Source organism: Eutrigla gurnardus (genome assembly GCF_963514095.1).
Source record: "Eutrigla gurnardus genome assembly, chromosome: 17".
Lineage (NCBI taxonomy): Eukaryota > Metazoa > Chordata > Actinopteri > Perciformes > Triglidae > Eutrigla > Eutrigla gurnardus.
The window spans coordinates 19,600,572-19,619,319 of NC_139928.1; the positions used below are offsets into that span (position 1 = coordinate 19,600,572).

The 18,748-nt window shown below is 43.6% G+C and overlaps 1 protein-coding gene across 2 annotated transcripts in view; it reads right to left on the reverse strand.

Annotated features, from left to right (window-relative positions):
• pvrl2l (PVR cell adhesion molecule related 2 like) overlaps window positions 1-18,748 on the reverse strand; it is a 237,039-nt gene that overhangs the window by 97,008 nt on the left and 121,283 nt on the right. The gene's annotated exons all lie outside the window — the stretch shown is intronic.

Sequence of the window (18,748 nt, forward strand, 5' to 3'; positions counted from 1 at the left end):
AGGAAAGTGTAAAACCGAGGAGAAGCATTGAGCCTGTAGTGCTTTTTATTTGAATTGTGAATTGCATGCTGATTCTTTCTTGGGGGGATGCAGCGAGGGCAGTGGAGTGCAGAACAGCAGGGAAATCTGGACCCCTTCCTGTTTTATGCAAATAAAAGTGAGGTTTCTGCCAGCAAACGCAGCGGCGACCGCCAATCAAACAATCAAAGCGTTGGCTGAAAGGAGCGCCGTGTGGCGGTGACGGGGTTTGACATTTTCTCGCTCTTTCAATGGATCGGCGTCGGGACATTGGGTCACAATCTGTGCGGCGTTGGCGAGTAGAGGTTAAGTTAACACCATCAGTGGGGGGGATGTCATATATAAGTGGATTGAAAGCCTGTGATTGGTAGAAATCGTTGATTCTCAGGGTGTAGGAGGAGGAAGAGGGCTAGAGGCGAGGTAAGAGTCTGATTTCTGGAGGGTAATGCCAGGGTGAGACAGACGGCTCGGACGAACCACGCGGGCCCTCTTGGGACAGGATATGATGTCTAAATTCGGGGACAGTGTCTGGTGATATCCCATTGAAGTGGCAGAAGGCATTAAGGATGATGGATCCAACTTTGCCTGTCCTAGTTTTCCTCTCTGCGAACTTACAGACTGGCACGGAAACACAAAGCGTGAGCCAAAATGTTATTTATATTTATTGTGCCATTTATATTTTAGGGCATTAGTAGTAATTGTCAGGAGGCTGGAGTGAGAGAACGGATGAATAATGGCCTTTTGTGGTGGGATTTTCTGTGGCTTCTGTTAATCAAGCGTTCCAGCATCTATCATGCTGTACAGGCTTTAAGGAAAAACACAAGATCCATTAGCGCTGGCTGCTCCCCCGTTCTATAAATTATTGGTCAGATGCAGGAGAAGCAGGATTTCTTTCCAATCTCAGAGTCCAACGCTGGAGGACGATAATTGATCTACAACAGAAGTGATCTTGCATAATAGAACAAATGAGCTGCTCCTTATCCACTGATGCAGGTTCAGGATTCAGAAAAACAGTCGCTGACTTACAGCCGACACGGCTCATAAATAATGGAGCTGAAAACGTGATCATCTACCTTTTTTATTCACTTCACTTCGTAAAAACCATATATAAAATACAGATTACAGCAATACAAAACGCATCATAAAGTCAAGCTGAAACACTATATCATCTGTCTTCCTTATCGGGGACAGAACGGAGGCGGGACTTAACGTTGGCAGGAATTTGATTTGATCGTTGAAATTAGCTCACGACCTTCTCTGTGCAGCTAAACGTTGCAGATTGAATGATGATGGATGTCATGGTGTTTTTGGTTGGTTCCAACCGTGTCATATTATGTCTTCCAGGAAGAAAAGGATGTTGGGTTTTGATTTAAAAACACAAAAATATAGATCTTTGGGGGGTATATGTTGTTAAATCGGTGGGAAATATGACTGAGGGTGTGATATAAAGGGGTTTAAAAGGAATTTTCATTGCAGCAAAAATCATGGGCGTAACAAGGATTGTGATTGGTTGGGTGGAAGTGGGATGGACCATATGGACACTTGGACAAGCAACCATGTAAGTTTAATCAACAAAACTGCTTAGGTTAGGTTTCCTTCAATATTGTTGCTTTGGTTGAAATAATAATAATTATAGTCTTTGTTACTATCCACCTTAATGAGACGTTCGTTAAGTACTTTTGGTTTCACACAAGACATAAACAGTGGTCTCCTTAGTGAAAGTCCTGCTTTATACTATGTGGGAACGAGACGGAGCCGGATGGACGTGAAGCACAAGAAGCCTTCATTGGTCTTACGTTAAAAGCGGGAGATCAAAAGGCTTCGTGGAGTTATCAGGTGGACGTTTCCTTCAGCCAGAAAAAGAGACAAAAGAGATCATTTTTACAATTTGTCAGAGATCAAAGGTGTTAATAGCTGAACGTCGGGGCTCGAGGGCGAACTGAAAACACACTGGGAGTCTCGTGGGAGTCTCCGGTTTCTAAAGCTATCCAACCGTCCAACAAGCCGTTCTGACGGAGAACACCGGCCCTTTAATTAGTTTACGTTCAAGAGTCCGAAATTAACTTCAATAGTTTGACATTTCAGGGAAATATGCTTGTTTTTCTTTCTTGCAGATTAGATGAGGGGAGGCACAACTTTTTTGTGCACATTTTTTAACATTTCAGTCACTCAGTTTTTAAATGTGTTTGTTGAACTTTAGATGGAGCTAGGCTCTCTGGCTGTTTCCTCGTCCTTCCAGTATGTTTAATTTTTTATTTTTTGCAAAAGTAAGCCAATCACCTCCTGACTCCAGCTCCAGCCTTAATGAAAAAACATGAGATGGATTGATATTGATCTTCTAAACTTGCTCATATTCTGGCAAATCAGTGAATAAGCCTATTAAAAAAAATAAAAATAAAAAAAAATGTCTACATATTTCTTGACTGGACGATTTTCAATATCACATCAGGTTCAACTTCGACACAGATTTCATTTTCTGTCACGGCGCTCTCAAATAGGTCCCGATGTAGATCAGTGGGAGCACGTTCCTCATGACGCCACATGATGTTTAATGCCTTCAGAAAATGCTAAAAATACATCAGCAGAAAAACATCTTTTATCAGATACGAGGCTCCTGCAGGCGTCCTCTGACATCACTTATTACAATCTAAAACAGTAATGGATCGTGGATTAGCTCAGACAAATATGTGCCAGAAGCATGATCAGCGTCAGTGTCACATCCTTGTCAACCACCCAACGAGACGCTTTCGTAAACACTCCTCTGTGAACATATTTTACAGGAGAGAGGAAAAAAAGAAAAAAAAGAGAGAGGCTATCGTTAGCAAGAAAATAGGCCATGCTTGTCATCCTTATTCCTCATCAACAGCAGCAGCCTGCCTGCATTAAGAAGCACGGTGATAAATGTCAAAGAGAGAGGCAGGGGAGCTTATATCTGTCTCTGTATTAGTGTCATGTACATGGAGGAGATTAGGGGAGGGAGGGGGGGTGAAAACTATCCTTTACTACTTAGTTAAATTGACTGTGGTAGGGATTATCTAAACGGGAATATTTGTGATGTGAGGAGGCAAGGTGGAAAGAGTTGAGAGAGAATCGAAGTCTAAAGGCGTGATTAAACAACATGAAAATGTTTAATGCTACATGTTGAGGGCTTTTATTCTGAAAGGTCAACACGTCACTTCAATGCGTCAAATACTGCACGTTGGTCGAAGCTCCAAAATGTCAAACTATGACGCTCTATGTTTCCCTCTAGCATCACGTTTGCCTCGTCAGTCATTACCTGCATAGTGTCTTTTCAAAATAAAGGTCCGTCTTCACAGGAAGTTATGTTTTGGTCACATGACTATCTAGGAGGAATTAATTCACGTCATTAAGGACTGAGATGACAAACTGTCACTTATTACTTTTAGCTCCACACAGGACAATAACCGCAGTCTCCTGGGTGAAAGTCCTGTGTGAACCTCACCCCGGTGGTAGCGACCAATCAGAAGGTAGCCCCGCCCTAAAGCATACTCTGCTTGAAGAAGATGTGAAATTATAGATTGAGACCATAAACTCATGTTCACAATGTTTACCGAGATAATAAATCAAGAGAGAAGTAGGGTCGCCCCCTGATGGCCAGTAGAGAGACTGCAAGTTTAAGGCACTTCAGCTTTGGCTTTACTTTTTCGAACCAGAGTTTCACATACAAATGATCACACACTGAATGAGCTTCGAGGTCAGACGCCAAGAAGAAACTCTGAACAAACTGTATTTCTGACACCTTGGCAGTGAGACCGGGTTTGAGAGGTGAGACAGGTGTTTTTTTCAGGGTCTAAGGGAGGAATAAAGTTTGCCATTTTAGTTCAAACTACGAAAGAAGCCTTTAATTGCAGTACAAATCTTCTAAAAAATACACCTTGTTCTGAAAGAAAAACGGCATAATAATTGCATTCTACGTGAACGTACTTATGACCAAAATAACCGAAGGAGAAAAAAAAGAAACCTTAAGAGGTATGAAAATAGGAAAATGTGAATCATCTCTTGCTGATCTCCTTCACCACCTCTCTCCTTCCTCTTTGTGGAATCAGCCCACGGAGATCTGCTTCAACAGTCACATAATGAAGCAGAGGCATCGACTCTGAAAGCTCCACAGCGGGAATCCTCATTAAACACAGCTTTTTGGTCAAGGACGAGACATCTGAAAATGTACCCGGCAACCTAATACTCGAAGAGAAAAAAGGATGACACACTTAGACAGGAGTGTACCTTCTGTATTAAATCAAGGGTCTTTTAATGCATGGGATGTATTCAAACAAGCACCTGGGTGGTTTAAGGAGTAGTGATTACACACAGATCCCGCATGGAGCTCATAATAATTTACTTATTACTATGCATAACCCGGAAAATAAGTAAAATATGAATGTTGAATTCAGTTGTGTTTTGACCTGTAGAGCAGGTTTCCCCAAAATGCAAGTATCGTTGGTTTTGAGTCAAAAGTCAGCAGGATTATTTGCTGTGTCATGTTCTGGAGGAATACTTTAGGTTGGTGCACAAAGATTTTAAAGTTTCTGTTGCATAAATAATACAACCTTCAACCTGGATATGCAAACCTGCTTCAACGTTATAATAACTGCATTCATTTAACGGCATCATTTGTTTCAGCAAACAAGACACACAAAGTGGACGCTCCTGTCTCCGTATATCGGTTTACAGTTTAAAATACGGTTTCAACGGGAAATATTTCACGTTAAAGACGTAATGATGCTCCATTAATGGGGCTTTCTCCTCTTTTTATCTCGCCGTTTGGGCACTAATCGTTGCACCATAATGAAAAACACTGAGGTTTTCTTTATATCCTGTTTAAATACCAGCAGCCACACACACACACACACACACACACACACACACACACACACACACACACACACACACACACACACACACACACACACACACACAGGCATAATCAGTCACACACATGTACAGATGATTAAATGATTAATGCTTTAAATTTCTTGCCTTGCACTCACAGACACACACGCACACACACACACACACACAAAGACACACACACTCACACACACACAAACCTAAAAGACATCTAATAGCCACTAGACACTAAAAGCCTTCAGTGAGTATCTGTGTCTCAGATACTCAGCCATAATCCCACACACACCCACACCCACACCCACACCCACACACACACACACACACACACACACACACACACACTTTCTATTCAATTATCCCTGATCATAGATCTTCACACAAACAATATTTGCCCCCCGACCTCTTAAAATCTTAACCCCCCCCCTCACAATCCAACCACCGGTGTTTCCATGACGATCTAAATTATTTCCTTGATGCCTCAGTCAGGGAGGAAATTTCCTGCCGGAATAATCTTCAATTCTGTCTCTGCATCACAGCTTTTCATCTCCGGCTCTCTCACAGCGCGTTTCATCAGCAGGGAAATAATCAGAGGTGGTAAAACAAAAAAATACCGTGAGACAGACGGACCGAACTCAGCTGTAAACCACACAAATACAGAAAGGGAGGGAGGGAGGGGGGTCAGGAGGACTTTTCTAAGCATCTTGTTGTTGGCATTTGACTGTGCTGTCTCCTCTGAGACTCTCTGGAGTTTAAATGGAGGCTTTCTGACACACAGCAAGCAGATGGGAGGAAAACTAAAGAGCACACAGACGGGAAGGAGATCGAGGGAGAGAGATAGAGAGAGAGAGAGAGGGTGGATGGAGGGGGGGATAAAAAGGGATGGATGGATAGATGGATGGAAGAGGAAGATAAATGGGTGGATTCATCTCTTCAAAGCTCATTACCCTCTTTTCACCTTGAAAGCTCGTCTGCAATCTGCATTCAAACTTACAAAAGGCACACGAGGGAGTTTCATCTAGATGCAAGAGAACACACACGCACACGCACACACACGCACACACACACACACACACACACACACACACACACACACACACACACACACACACACACGCTCGGCCTAATTAAGCTGTTCCATTCGGTGGCACCCTGCAGGGGTTATGAACTTCAGGAGGTTTCCCGGGTGGCGGTTGACGTTCCTCTTCCAGCTCTACACTCATTTGGCATCCAGCTGCTGCACAACAGTCGCTCACACAAACGCACAAAAATGACATTCTGTACCGCGTCCACACACACACACACCAAGCACGAGGAACACACAAAAGCACCTTTGCTCAAGCTTTTCGATGGCAAACGTGTCACAGTGTGACACAACGCCACAGGAATGTGAGGAGTGCCGGGAGTTTCGCTGAGCGCAGATTAACTGCACAGTTGTAAAACTTGCACATGTCAGATGATTTCAGAGGTGAAGTCCATTCATGGGACCTGATTCCAGAGAAAATACTGCAAGAGAAGTCTTTTTGGTCCCGTTTGTGCCATGAATCAAATTTAACATTTTGCAAAGTGAAGAAAGTCGTACTTTGTCATATAATCGTTTAGTTTTGTGTCAAACTGCATCTCTTTTCTTGCACAATGTAGGTCACCAACACTAGCTGGCTAGCTAGCGTCGCACATATTTAGCATTAGCATTGGTAGCATGCTAAGTAATACATATCATGCATACATAGTTGTTCATACATTTTCTGACAAAACTTGCCATACAAAAATATGCCAGCAAACACTTAATTGGAAGATGAAAGTATAAATAAAGCTGTTAGATTCATGAATCACGTACTAATTCCAAGGTTCATTAGCATAAAATGCTAACTGAGCATTCAACGTGACTTCCTGTGACACTGCGTCCAAAATCTGCAGCCAAAGTTGAACTTTTTCAACTAAATCGGACCCAAATTCTAGGCTGCAAAAATAATTTTGGCCAACACACCGGAGGTTCCCATAGCAACATACGGACATCCAGCTGACTCGGGTTAGGGTCATACGTTCACAGAGTCATGTGGAATCAAGGCCACAGCTTTAACTGCAGCACCATTAAATATAAAGCAGCAATATGAAGCATCCTTAACTATATTTGATGCATTTGTTCAACCTCAGCTCAAGCTTTTTAAATGCTCGTTTACAATGTAAACCATTGAGGTTCATGCGGGTTCAGGATATAATGCTTTTATTTTCAAAAACCGTGACAGATGCACCGTTTCCATCTGTAAGCGTTGAAATAAAAAACGAGCCCACACACATATCGGTGCAAAGGGAAAAGTGTTCTGAGCCAGCAGATCTTAAGGTTTTTCTACCTTTTTCCTGTATGATTATACAGAGCTGCGTGCCGAGCCTCAGGCAGTGGATAATTAGGTACGCCTTGGAAATGTGTGTCCTGTGTGAGATCAGTGCTGTGACCTTAAAAAAGGTCGAGAGCCTCCGGATCACAGGATGTCTTGTACCGCTGTCACGCTGGCCGTTACTGTCTGCAAGGCACAGTTCTACAATTAGCCTTTGAATCTTATTACACGTACAAGGCTGCAGTCAAGTGGTGCGTGCAATTTTGTAACTGGGATTTTAATCAAACCCAGATTGCTGCTTCCAGATCGAGGGTGTGCTCCCCACTGGGCCGGCAGGGTGGCCTGTGATTACAGCAACAAACCCGCCGTGGGAAATAGACGGGAGTTTGGATTCCACCTCTTGGCCCTGAAGGATTCAATCACACCTCTGTTTGGGTTTCTGTCGGGTGTCGAATGTATTCTCTCACTGCCGGAGGACAAGAAGAACCACGGTCGTAAACTCTCAACCAGCTTGTTTACTGGGAAGCCGACGCTCCGCCAGGTTAGAGAATTACTGGAAAAGGAGTGATTCCAGTTCCAGTAGCGGTTGTTGTTGCCACGTTGCTATGGTTACCCCTCTCGCTTGTGTTCCAGAGGCGTCAACAACAGTTTCCGGATACGTCAGAGCGAGGGATGGGATGATGTAGGAATTTATCGTGGATCGGGATATAAAACTATCGGTGAATTTCTACGATAACGCTGACGAAACCGATGACTCACTTCCGATCATGGTAGAGACGTGGAAAATGTAAGCGGATTTTTCAAATCCATCCAGGAACAGACTCAAACAATGTTGCTATATTTTAACATTTAGTTAACGTAATTATGAAGATTCTTCTCTCTGCTGCCATCTGGTGGTGCTACAGAGTGGTAAAGGCTAGCATTTCCAGGATCAACACCAGTTTCTATCACAGAGTCACCATTGAACTTAACTAATTAACTGTGGAATAACGTCATTTTTTCAGTGTTTATTTGCATATTTCTTATCTCCTTTTTTTGTTTTTTATTATTTATTATTTAGAGATGCACAGTGAATCTCGTTTTACAATGTGCAAAGACAATAAAGGCATTTCAATCTATTCTTGCACACATGAAAACACCAAAAACATGCAGCTGATGGGATACATTATTTTTTTCTGATATTTAGTTATTAAAAGTATGGTGAGGCAGCTTTCTGCCGCTATGCACCGACGGTTTGGACTCCCAGCACAATCAGACAATCAATTTAAATTCATTTCCACTTTAGTTGTTATTGTTAATTGTCACTTTTACTGTTATTCAGTATTTCCCATCCTTGTTTTATGACTTTTGTATCTTAAAAATAAGGTTTCAAGCATAATTAACTTGTTTTACTACTTTTATATTTCATAACTGTTTATAACTATTAATTTATGTTTTCTTTCTTATTAGATTCTATGATGAAATTCACTGCATTTGAAGCCTATTTGGATGATTATCAGAGGATTCATAGTGATTTTGGCAGGATAATTACAATAATACGTTCATATTGTCCCGTGGTTAGTTGGAACCCACCACAGTCTCTTAACAAGCTGCACCACATGGAACCTGGACCAGGACCCGGATTCTGGTCTGACTTTTAACGGCGATGTCTTCACCTACGTGGCCAAAACCAGCCGGACTAAAAAAAGTGTAAACATCTGACATGTTCAAATAAAACGCTCCACCCATTTCTGTGTTGTGAAAGAAACGGATGAACGCCCGAGCTGTAAATTAGTTGAAGGATGCCGAGTTATGAGCGAGATGACATCTTGTGTTTTTATCTCCGGCTCTCGCTTCAAACTTTGAACGAGCCGAGACGATAAAAAAATAGCTCTTTGTCAGCCAGTCGTGTCCATATAAAGAAGCATTTAATGCAAATCTGTGGCCATCCATCATCCAACTGTGGTGCTACTTACTGCTTGTGTGAACAAGTCACACACACACACACACACACACACACACACACACACACACACACACACACACACACACACACACACACACACACACACACTTACACAGAGCCGTCAACTTGAGAGGGTTCAGCAGTTTAATGAACATTATTGATGGCGAAGCTACATCACTTCTGGCATAATTAGTGTGATGTCTCACACCTACACGTCTGTGCTTCATTACTCCGCTGCATATCCCAGCTAATATGCACAGACACACACTCTCATGTATGAGCACATGCACACTCATGTGTCATAATCCCAAAACCGCGGAGAGTGCTCTCGCTTCTGCACGCGGCTTGCGCTGCATTATGCACTGCATTTGCATCGCTGCCGTGCATGTGTGACTGCTGTTTGGATGCTGTGTGTGTGTGTGTGTGTGTGTGTCGTGCACTGTCAAATATATTTTTAGTCTCATTCTGCTTGGCTGAATGCAGGCAGCTGATTGGATCCAGACCTCGGCTGTTGATACTGATCAACAAAACCAGCTGAGTGAAAAACTGCCATCAGCCTCCCTCTCTGTCTCCATCCCGCTCGCCCCGCTCTCACTCAATCCATCTCCCCCCTCTCAGTAACCCTCCCCTCCCCTCCATCTCCCCCCTCCCTCCCTCTTAAATGGGGCGGTTTGTGGTCGGGTGACTCATTTCTAAGCAAATCTGGACCATGGAAGAGAGGAGAGTGAAAAGCAAGGGGGGGAGTGTGGGGTTAAAGGGGCCCAAGAGAGTAGAGAGAGCGAGTGGGGGGAGGATAAATGAGAGGGTGGGGTAAATATGAGCTTGCCTGCCTTTCCTCATTTCAGATGGATCACTTCCATCCTTTAATAACAGTTTAAAAAAAGGGGGAGATGGAGAGGAGGGGGTGCCAGCGAGGGAGGAGAACAGCGAACCCAGTGTGGAGGATTACGGCGGCTCGGCTCTCTCCGCCGCTTCCTCCACGTCTCCTCACCGACATTTAAAACGAACATCAAGAGAGCATCGTCGCCCCGAGATTCACCTCACGCTTACATTAGAAGTCGTTAAACGAGTGCTGTTGATGTGTCTGCACAAAGTCATTAAAGTGTGTGTTGTGTATGTGGAAGGCCTGTTCAGTCTTGTTAATAATTCAGCAAGAGCTAGAAATGTGGTAATGAATGAATGCTGTCACAAGGAAACTAAATGAAAGAGCAAATGTTAAGTCGGCGCCTCATGTAAGACACATCACAGTGTCATCTGCATAACATCAACATTAAGACCCCATAATAAGTCATAATTGATGAAGTAAACATGCACATGGAGTCCAAAAGAGTTCAATTAAAAGAGCAAATACAACCGAATGTTGCTTTAGCAGCAAATTAGCATACGAGCTAGTATGATAGTTAAGGTTATGTCTCTATAAGGAAGCCAGAATTGCTAATTTTGTCTCCTGTTTTCATGATATCACGTGACTTTAGGTGATGCAAACAGGAACTCCTCTGTAGACCAGACCGGGAAGTCCGAGTCCTCCAAACATGCCGTGAAAAATGTACTTTGCTTTTAGCGTGAACGCACCTTAACTGCTACGGAGCTGTGCCTGCAGGGGTTTCTATAGCAACTGGATGTTCAGCCGGTGGCTGCTGGTAACAGAGTATGTACCAAAAGCAGAAAACACTCCAACCTCAAGTTTGAACTCTACTTCACTGTAGTCGACTAATGAGTGTTTATAATGTAAGTGAATGATGAGTAGGGATTTCTGGCACAGTCGGAGACTTTTCTAAATTTCATATAACTGAGAATCGCTCGATGGCACAAACGTTTTTCAGACAAACTGTACGAAGTCATACGGTTTGTGCTGCAGGAAGCAGCAGAGCTCACTGTGATTAGTAGTAATTACAGCAGAAGAGCAATGGCTGTACACTACTGTGTTCATGTCAGACCTTTATAGACACATAAAGGCAGCGAATGTTTTCTCAAGAGCAGGAATGCAAACAGAACTGCTGGAAAAGGTGAGGTGAGATCCCACCTGGTAATTGGACAGCAGCACTGAACTAATTGGAGATGCGGTCAGGAGCCCTTTAAGGGTCTGGAGCTCCATTCTCTGCTGTCGTCTCCAACTAGCCCTCTTCTCCGCTGTCCCGTCTCCTTCTCTTACCTGTCTAAATGTCTTTATGCATCCGACCTTTTCTCCCATTCCTCAGACAGAACCACACATTCCTCCCCCCCCTTCTGTATTGATCAGTCCGTAGTGGATTAGCGGCCGATTGTGATAGCAGTCTGACCCCAGCTGGCCCTCAACAAGCCCTGCTGGCTAATTGAAACACACACACACACACACACACACACTGGTCTGCAGGATTAAAGACTGCTCTGTCTGCCCAATTAATACACACATGCACACACACACACACACACACACACACACACACACACACAGAAAGAGAGCGAGATTGGTGATTTATTTATTTATTTTTAAGGCCAGAAGGGAATAGCTTCACACTGGGAGAAAAAAAGAAATGTCATGAAGCCCACGACACAAATTGGTTGCTCTCTCTCTCTCTCTGTGTGTGTGTGTGTGTGTGTGTGTCCACAGAGTTCTGCTTATGTAAGTATTCGTGTGAGTGTTTGTGTGCATTCGTGCGACTGCGTATCTGTACCTGTGTGTGGGAATGAACTCTAAAATAGAGAGGGGGGGTGAACAAGCCAGTGAGCAGCAGCAGCAGCACAGAGGTAATCATGGCTTCAACTGCAGGTAACACACCTTACATCTGACCCTCTCAGTCCGGGGGCCAAAAACCAACCCGGTGCACGGCTGCGATGCTGAATGTGCACATAACGTATAAAGCAAATATGAACCCCAGTGTGCATTTGGTCATACAAATTGCCGGATGGTGATTCATACATAAATTCCACCTAATAAAAGCACATATGTGTGTGTGTGTGTGTGTGTGTTTGATGTATGTAATGTGAAGGCAACGCAGCCTTTCCTTGTATCCGCGTCGTGAACTATTACGTGTAATTCAGCCCGGAGCCAGACAGCTGAAGGAGTTTGGACGCGGATGACGGATTGAGAAAACCACAACTCCTGCAAAGAGAGTAGAAGTGGAAAGATGCCCGGAGGAGGTGTGTACAGTACTCGACGAGTCCATCTGTACTCGTTCTGTGCGTTCATGGGTCACCCACACGCCGCCTCCGCCTGATTGAAACCAGCAGTGCCTCGGCTCGGCTCGGCTCTATCATCAGACTGCAGCAGTAAAAGGGGAAAGTCTTGGAAATCTTGACTGCATCAACCCGCGGGCCCCGAACGTAAAATATTTAAGGAAGGAACGTAGAGAAACAAGTACCTCTCTTTAAAATATTTAGTCGGTATACCGTGCAACACTCAACCCCCTCACCCGCTCTGCTTTTATTCCAACTCTGCTGGCTGCGTATCAATAATGCATCCTGTTTCGACAAGATGGATAAATTACAAAGTAGAGGCCGGGTTGGGTTGATGGGAAGACTAATACGCCGCAGACCAGTTAGGTAGGTTTTTGGGGCTTTCTGCAGGTCTTTTAAATAAGATAACTTGTGGTGGATGAAGAAATGAAGACATGGTGACTCTTAAAGGCTGATTTCCAGATTTAACATGCTTTAATAAACACCCCCCCTAGTGGTGAATTCATTGCTAAAATGAAAATACTGTAATACCAAGAAAGCCCTGATCAATTCCTCACAGAGTCAAAACTGGTCATTAACTACCAGCAGGGCCGACTAATTCTAATAATTTAACCGTCTTAGTTGTTTTTGTTATCATAATAATGCTTTTAAAAAATTATTAATGTTAACAGAACTACTTGATGAGGAAAAGTTCATGGTTTGGGTTCATGGGTCGTAGTGACGCGCGTCAAATAGATGCAACGTAAGTTAAACTGATCTGATTGCAAATTTCAAAGATAATTTTAATCGCCAAGAAAGTCGCATTTTCTACTGTTACTTCTAAAAAACGTAATGAGAAAGGTTCTTTCTCTTCCCGGCCGATAAAAAGAGTCGCTGGATAAAACTCGTAAGGTAAGATGATGTTGTCATTTGTGATAATACATTGCTAACTCACTAGCTAGCTAACAAGCCAAGCTAACGTCCGTGTTGGTGACGTACATTGCGTGAGAGACGAGGGATGTAGTGTATTGAGCGGTTAAATCATCTTTTAAACTGATAAACATCATGTGTAATTCATGGTTCAATGCATACAGATCACAGAAATATTTGTCTCTTCCCGGAACAAGGTCACATGGGGGACACCGGGCAACTGCCATTCAATTAACTGATAACATTGGCGCGGCTGGCAGAGCCCAGCAATATCAATTTAGTCCAACAAAACAATATTACAGCACTTTGAGATGATGCAGACCTCTCTTCTTTCTTATATGTTACATAGTAGTTTCATGGTCATCCCCCTGCTTTTTTTTTTATCTGAGCTAAACCTTAATTTAGTTTCAGCTGGTGGTGGAGTTCACTTCTTCAGTGTGTAAAAATGAAACCTGGATGAACCAGTTAATTGTTCAAAAGGAGAGGTGCTGTTTCTGTGTCTGCTTGACAAAGAAGCAACCTGTTCTCGCTGAATTTCAGTTTTATTCTTTGTCTCTGGTACTGCGACTCCCTTGAAGGACAAAAAAAAGAAAAAAAGGGACCGCCACCGGCTGAGAATGTAACACCAACGTTTGGCTCGCTTCCCAGAAAATTATCTAGCGGTGAGACTTGGTAGAATAATCAGACTTTTACTATGTGCAGCCAGCGCCCTCCATATTCCTCCATTTTCACCTCTTGAACCCTATTTTTGTTCATTTTCAGTTAATCAAAGGCCTAATCCCCTCGTTAATTCTGCTAATTTGTTCCTGCACCACACAGACACTTTTCAAAATTTACAGCAATTATGCTCTATGGAAGTATTTTGTATTCTAAGCCAATTACAGGCCTCGTCCTAATTAGGTGTCATTTAAGAACACTCGGAACAGGAAATCCCCCACATGCTCACCTACTTCACCATACTTCAATTTGATTTCCTTGTTTAGAGTCGAATAGACCAGAAAGCAGCGGGTGCTTTAGCGCGGGGCTAGCTTGTGATTGACAGGTCACTGCAGTAGCAATCGCTACCATCGCTAACGTCGCTACCGTCGCTACCACGCTACCAAAGCAGTTAGCTACTCAGATGACGTAGCTGTAAATTTGACCTTGAATTATGCTTCACACCAGAATCCAGATGGATCCAGATCCAGTAAGGGAGCCGCTCTGCTGTTTGTGTTCGTTAGATCCACCTGTTGCTCCTCCACAGTCCAAATATGGTCACTTCCACTCACTGGCTACAAATAATTCCAAGATGGCGATGGCTAAATAAAAGAAATGAAAATGCTAAACTTGAGGTTTGAAACCTGCCGTCCGCATACAGATGGGGGGCGTCACCATGACAACGTCCACTTCTTATATATAGTCTGTGCATGTTCTGCTGAATGTACATTTTTAAATGTCTTGCATGGAAAAACTCTGCAATCACATTTGACATTTTCGCGCCGATGATAGAAATATTTTGGGAGTGGAGCTGCAGTGTTTCGGCAGGAAACCGTTGACATTTCGATAATGACACCATCTCTCTCTACCCGGCTGCCATAATACCACAAAATAAAAGGACAAATCCCATTCTTCTCCAATAGTAGTAAGACGTGTCCAAAGAGGAGCCGGACTTAAATTAATAAGTCATGCTTATTCTTATATTGGATATACAAAAAGACTTGCATTTAAAACTATACTGCCGAAGACGAGAATGAACATCACTTACACTTTAATTGCCATTACGTGTAGCGTGTTAAAACACTCGGCTGGGTATCCGTGTTGCATCGGCGATAATTAGTCTCCGTGTTATCCTTTGATAACTCGACCGGACGGATCAGATAATTGCTTAGTTAAGTGTTGTAATGTACCAATTATCCCACAGGCTCGTGTCTTTCTGTTTAAGCTTGTGGTTTCCTGCATCTTCCTTTTTTAGCAGCCCAGGATGCAGGGAAATAACCTGCTGCACTCGGCGTCTGGTTCGGGTTAAAGAGACAACAAGAATACAATAAGAAGATCAAGACTATCCAGCTTAAATAACCCAACATGTCCTGAGGTTGAGCTGCACTCTGTCTACTCCATCTGGTGTTATGCCATCCTTGCACTGCATGATTATGAAATGCTCAAAAAAGAGAGAATAAAGACGCACCGGGAGTTAAATTCTGATGAATCTTTGGTGTGTCACAATTAATAATACTATATAATTATGTCTCAATTGTAGTTATTACACTCTGTAATGTCATATCATGCTGAAATATTAAAACTAACTGGAGACAAGTCATAAGAAAACACAGGTGATACGTTACCCAACCCAGATAGTCCTCTACATAGTCCTCTATATAGTCCTCTATAAAGTTGTCTACATGGTCCTCTACATAGTCCTCCACATAGTCCTCTATAGTACTCTACATAGTCCTCTACATGGTCCTCTACATAGTCCTCCACATAGTCCTCTACATATTTCCCCACATAGTCCTCTACATAGTCCTCCACATAGTCCTCTACATATTTCCCCACATAGTCCTCTATATAGTCCTGTATATTGGACTCCTTCGATAGACTGTAGAGTGAATGATTTCAACTACAGAGACCTGTCAGTCACAAGCTAGCCCCGCCCTAAAGCATCACCTGCTTTGTGGTTATTATTTGACTCTTAATGGACCAAAATGTATGAAATGAACATCGGGTTATATTGAAGAAGACTTGAAACTAGAGATTGAGACCATTGACTTCCATGCAACCAGACCTCTTTTTCGCCCCCTGATGGCCAGCAGAGAGAATACAAACTTAAGGCACTTTGGCATTGGCTTCACTTTTCAGAACTGGATGTTGGAACCTGGTTTCCTCTGATGCCCCGGGTCAGTCTCTTTCTGAGGAAGTGAATGAGCTCTAATTACAAACCATAATAAATTTGAGTGAAAATGCTCCGTACAGAAAGCTTCTTTTTCTTCCTTCCTGCAGCAGAGCTCGTCCCGCTGTGAGGCGGAGAGAGAAGTGGACTGAAGTTAGCGCTGCCGGGCGCCCGCTGATACTGAGGTCAGCTATAAGCCTCCTCCACCTCAAATCTCTCTACGTGGATAGGCTTCACCCCCACCTCGAATGTGTGTGTGTGTGTGTGTGTGATAAGCCGTAGCCTGCAGGTTCTCTGCTCAGCTCTTATCTCCCCGACAGACGACCCTGTGTGGCCGCGGCCCCACCAGCCGCACCGAAGGGCCGACAGCGGGGCTTTTTCTGTGATTTCTAGAACTTTCTATCAGATTTCTGCAGCTTTGTTTCTGATTGTTACAGCTAGTTTTTTAATGCACAGGTCGAGCCCTTTCCCTTCTTTCTTGCCCATCATTTGAGGAATAAAATTAATTGGGAAATCAAACTCATCAGGATGAAACAATTCAACTCAGCTGATAACAGATCAGTAATAATATCGACTGGAATCACAATAAAATATAAAATGAATTCCACACCATGCCAAACTGTTAAATTTGACACCTTTCTGCTATCTTTCTATTAAAACCTCCTATTTAAGTGTTTGAATAGAAATAGATATTTTTCATAATCTTTTCAACCATCTCTCCCTCTAATTTACTTATTTTTCAAGAATCTATAATACTTTCCTCACGTCTCCAGATTCATTTTCAGCCTATCTTTTATGGAGCGACACGTTTTTTTAATAACCACACTTGTCAGAGCTAGTGAAGGTCTGACAACGCTGTTCTATTTCTCAGGATCCGGCCTCCGCTGAGACGACCAGCTTTGATAAATCACATGTGTTCCAGCAGACCGACGAGCCGAACACCGGATCAACAATACGGTAAAAGCTGCTAAAACAGCAAGGCTTCACACTGATTTGAATAAACAAATATTACACCGCTGGCTGCTCCTGTGACGATCTCCAGGCAAAATAAAACTTCCAATCATGGAATACATATACATAAATATCCAACTGAGAGAAACCAGAAGCACCCTCACCCCCCCTCCCTCACCCAGACAGGTTTTTCCCCCTTGCGTCAGAAACTTTTGTGGCCTGGAGGCCCAAAACAAGAGGAAACTAAATCAGCCCCATCAAGAAGATAAGATGGGATGTGACTGGTAGTCTAAACAGGCGGACGTTTCCTGTCTGTTACTGTAGCAACGGTCATGTATACAGGAAGCCCCGAAAAGCTGCAGAGACGTGGTAATAAGCTGCAGGTTTACGGCTGTACTCAGATACGGTGGCTCACCCTGTAGCAGCAGTAACAAGTTACTGTACAAACCATGACTCAGCACAAACCTGTGAGTGAGATACATCCATGAAAATTATATATTTAATGTGAGCATAGCATCATAACACAATACTTTACTTATTCATATGGGAAAATACACTCATTTCCTCGGCAGCGTAAACCTATTCATTCTTACCTTTCACAATAAAAGCCCTACGAATGGTCCAGCAGGCACAACAATCCTCTAATATCTCAAAACAAAGTTTTGCGTCGTAATGTATTGAGTTATAGTCTATCCTGAGTATATTGAACTGTTACAGTATTCCACTACGGCTCCCCACCGCGGTTGTGTTTCATTAAGCTGGAGGTTGGACGGGGCTTTGTGTTCGAGAGAGGCAGTGCCAGCGCTTTCCCCCCAACGACTATCATCTGATTATTTTATGCACAGAGCTGCATGGTCCAATTTGTCCATGTGTGAAAAACTGTGTGTGTGTGTGTGTGTGTGTGTGTGTGCAGAGTGACTATGTGGATTTCTGTTGGACAGCTATCTTGCTTGCCGCAGGCAATCCAGGAAATGCTTCTCCACTGGTCCCCTCAGATGTGACTGTGTGTGTGTGTGTGTGTGTGTGTGTGTGTGTTTGAACGGCAGCAACAGCCCCCAGCTCGGTGCCAGCTGGACTCCCAATGAAAGGACTGGATATATGGGTGGGGGGGTGGGGGTGGGGGGTGGTAGAGGACAGAGGGGGTCACAGCCTCCTGCCAATTCGCTCTTTCAAACTGGACCCAGAACTCATGAAAGTTTTAGAGGACTTCCCCGCCGCTCTCCTCCTGCTGTTACCTCCGTCAGTGTCTCTCCATCCCGACACTTGCCTTTATCTCTGCTTTCAGCTCTGCTGCAATCACTCCCTCTCTTTTCTGCCTCTCACAGCATCATGCCCCCCCATCCTCCCATCCTCCACTCCAATAGTGTTTTTTCTTTCTTTCTGCCAACATCTCCCTCTCTCTCTCTCTGTGTGTGCTGGACAGATCCAGCACCGTGGCAACCAAGTCATGCATAACTGGCATCATGTGCCTCTCAACAAATGGGAGTCGAGTGTGTGTGTGTGTGTGTGTGTGTGTGTGTGAATGTGTGTGTGTGTGTGTGTGGAGGTTAAGGGGGCTCTCATCAGCAGAACACAGCAGCAGCAAAATCTTGAGCTGTCTAACGGTAGCATTTACTACTGAGAGCTCAGTGGCCTGTGTGTGTGTGTGTGTGTGTGTGTGCTAAAACGCCAACCAAGCTCTTCCTTTAACCCTTCCTCCCT